We start from the raw sequence: 3817 nt of genomic DNA on the forward strand, positions 1-3817 counted from the left end.
CGTTGTGCCCGGCCGCGGCCGCTGAGAGCCTCAGGAGGAGCTGCGGAGCTGATCGCGTCCCCTGCGGGCTTTGCCTGCCGCTGTAGCGTGGGGTTCGAGTGCAGCCCCTGTCTTCTGCCTCGCCCTGAGCTCACGCCTGCTGCGGGCTGCGCTCCTCTTTCGTGCCGCTGGCTGTAGTCGGAGGGCCGGCGCTAAAATGGTCAGTGTGCCCCAAAGCGAAATCGGGAACGGTTTCATTAATAAAGGCAGGTAATAAACCTGCTGAAGTGGGTTCCCTGCAGTGTGTCGCACAGGAAAACCGCTGGAAGGAGACTCCCCAGTCTCTCTGAGCAGCCCGTTCCAGTGCTCTGTCACAATGACAGTAAAGAAGCTCTTCCTCACTTTTGTACTCTACTTCCTGTGTTCCAGGCTTTGCCCGTTGTCCCTAGTTCTGTTGTTGCAGTTCACTGGATAGAGCCTAGTCCTATTGACTTGAGTCCTGTACTCCAACTATTTATAAACAGTGACTGTACTTTAGATATTTATCAACAGTGATAAGATCCTCGTCAGTCTCCTCCTTGCTCAGCAGCCCCAGGTCTCTCAGCTTTTCCTCATGCTGGAGATGCTTCAAGCCCTTCATCATCTTTGTGGCCTTTTGCTGGACTCACTCTAGAAGTTCCATGTCTTTCTTGAACTGAGGAGCCCAGAACTATACAGTATTCCAGATGTGGTCTCACTGTCTGGATCCAAAAGGGTTTTGTTGACTGGCATGCATAAAGAGGCCACTTGAGTCACAGTGCCTGAAAATGGCCATTAGAATGCTACAGCATAGCAGCAGGAGCATTCCACATGGCTTTCTGTAAGAAACCACAGGCCTTCTCTATCTCTGAGAACTTTCCAAGCATAATAGTAACGTAGTGGTTACAATAAACATCCTGAAGACATTAGAATACAACAGTCTTATGAAATCAGTGCTACGGGAATGGCTATCGCAAGAAGCTGCGGCATAGGCTCTTCCTCTTAGGTTGACCAGACTTGAACTTAGAGCAGAAACACCTCAGCTTCTATTTTGTTATGACTGTTCACTGTGGATAACTGCTCCAGAGGTCGCTTATTGCAGGTGCTGATGATCTTTTATTTTCAGTTTAAATTTATTCAGAGTCAATACTTAATAACCATTCTGCTAGCATTGTCATGGAATCACAGAACAGCCTGAGTTGGAAGGGATAGTTGAGTCATGCTTTATGGAGTTCTTCTTTCTCATGGTTCCACCTCTTAGGGCATTCAGAGTGAGCATTTGCCTTTTCTGATGCTTTACTTTGTGAAGCAATCTAAATTCTTCTAGTTTGTATGACAGATTTTCAGTTTCCTTGCCCATCATAGCCATTCTCTGCAGCTGTTCCAGTTTCAGTTCTTGAACGCTGATAACCAAGAATGAATGTTTGTATTAGCTGGTCACAAAATGGTGAAGATAGGAGCATTTCTAATGGAGTGTTTAAATATAGCAATATATTGCTAATATTATTTAATGAAACATCTAATTATAAATAGCTATACACTAACGTGACTGAAACCAGCACACAATAGTATGGTCTCCTCCTTCCTAGTGACCAGTGTTATTAAGGGCAATTGGGTATTTGTGTTGTATACCTTGAATTGTAGTTTTCAGAACATAAAGCAGTGCTAAGATGAAGCCTTTTCTCCTAGGGAAGCTTAAAGCAATATGTAGGAGCTGAAATTGACCAGCACCTTTAGAATTGAACCATTCTTTTCTTGTTTGACATTTTTATTTTTAAAATGGCAGTCTTGGTATGAGAGGATTTAAAATTATGCAGCTTCAACTACTTTCACCTAGTTCTTAGAAGTAATCTTAGCACATTCTAGAAGTACTCTGAGAGGAGAATGCATTGTGAAGGTGCCATAACTCCTTACTGAATAAAGGTGTTTTCATGTAGTCATGTTTTTACTGGAAACAGTTATGTTGTGCATTCTTTTGAAGAATGCCAGGTTATAAAAATTGGCTTCCTAGGTGAACAGGATATTGTGCCACATAAGGAAGGTAATGTAGGGGGTGGGAGCTGCTTGTGCACAGCTGTTTGGGTCTTTCCATAGGCTGTATATTACTATTCTTGTATGTGCACCAAACAGCCGTAGAACTTAGAGATTTAGTTACATGCTTAATATAAACAAGCTGACCGAGTTTTCTTCCCAAATTTGGGTACCTAAATATAAATAGCCTGACTTTTAAATATGTCAAACTCTGCAGCTCCTGATGACCTAAATTGGATCTGTGCATATTCAGCACCCTTGATTGAAGATCATGCTGTTTATTAGAGACCAACATTAAAGTCTTACATATATTTAGGTGTGTGTATATGTATATATGTAAGTAGATAAGGTATTTGAGTTACTAAGAGGTGACGTTTTGAACATCTGCATGTGGGTTTTTGGTTTAATATCTACCAGGTAGCAGTATTTCAGCATCAGTGAAAGTAATAGTTGGAATAAATCAGACAAAGGTAACGATGTGTTCTGAGGTTATTTCTTGTTCCAGTGGGTGTTGAAATAGGACAACTAATAATTGCCTCTTAAATTCACCTTTTTTGTGTATGACTTCATGAAACAGTTGACTTAATTTGAAGTAAAAATAAACAGAATGCAACTGGTTTCCCATTTCTCATATTAAAATAACACTTCTTGTCCTTCTGTTTCTATAAGCTATTGCAGGTCACAAGCATCTGGTAAAGTAATAAGCGGAGAGGAACATTTTTCAAGCAAGAAGTGCCTAGCATGGTTTCATGAATATGCAGGTAATATGCAATATATTCATATTTAAAATGGCATGGCTTTGTTTAAAACAAATCAATGCGTCAAATATTATTTGCATTTTGCTTTGTGTCCTCATGGAGACATAAGTATGTCCATATACACTTGAATTCATATGGCTTTTACTAATACATTCTCAGGGTTTGTCCTCTTGTTTTTCTCTTCTTCCTCTGTGCTTTATAATTTTACATGGCATTCTTCAAAATAAAATAACTGATATTGCATGGTATACTGTGTTGAACTGAGGGATTCCGCTGCTGATTAGGAAAGGACAAGTAGAAGTTGGGACCATGAGCATTTAGATAGAAATTTATTTCTCCAGTAATTTTGTTTGTAATCAAATTGGAATGATAATGAAATTACTGTTAATGATCTAAGCTCCGTGTTTTCATCTTTTAGAAGAAGGTTGATAGATGCTTATACTTGTTCTGCTGGGAATCTGTCCTAACACGTTTGATGTCATAAATAATTGTTTAATAAATTAAACAATTATAATTAGTAAATAAACTGCAATATGATTAGAAATTCTGCATCTATAAGCTATGATCAGTTTCTTTTCTTACGTAGTCACTAACTAAAGTCCATCTTAGCTAATTGGTGACTAAAACTCTTTATTGGCTCAGTTCTCAATATGAAATGAGCTGGTGTTTTATCTTACAGGGATTGGTTTGAGGATATGATTCAAAACCAATACCTTACTGACAGTGTTTCTAGAGTAATGAACTACTCTTGATTATAGTAGTCTGCATTCTCAATTAGATTTGAGGTGTACTGTTTTGAAGTCTTTCCTGTGGAAAATTTCCTCTCTGTTCTGTTGATTTTCTTTTTACGTGGAAGTAACTCAAATGCCTTTAATCTTTTAAGGCTCATACATTTTATTGTTGTTGAATCAAGAATTCATTGTAGGGAATCATAATTGTTAGTTAACCAGTAATCTAAATATGCCATATCTTGTATCTCTTCATAATTTAAACAGAGAGACAGAACAGTTTTTTTTCTTTTTTCTTTTTTC

This window comes from Meleagris gallopavo, chromosome 1, assembly GCF_000146605.3.
Source record: "Meleagris gallopavo isolate NT-WF06-2002-E0010 breed Aviagen turkey brand Nicholas breeding stock chromosome 1, Turkey_5.1, whole genome shotgun sequence".
Taxonomy (NCBI): domain Eukaryota; kingdom Metazoa; phylum Chordata; class Aves; order Galliformes; family Phasianidae; genus Meleagris; species Meleagris gallopavo.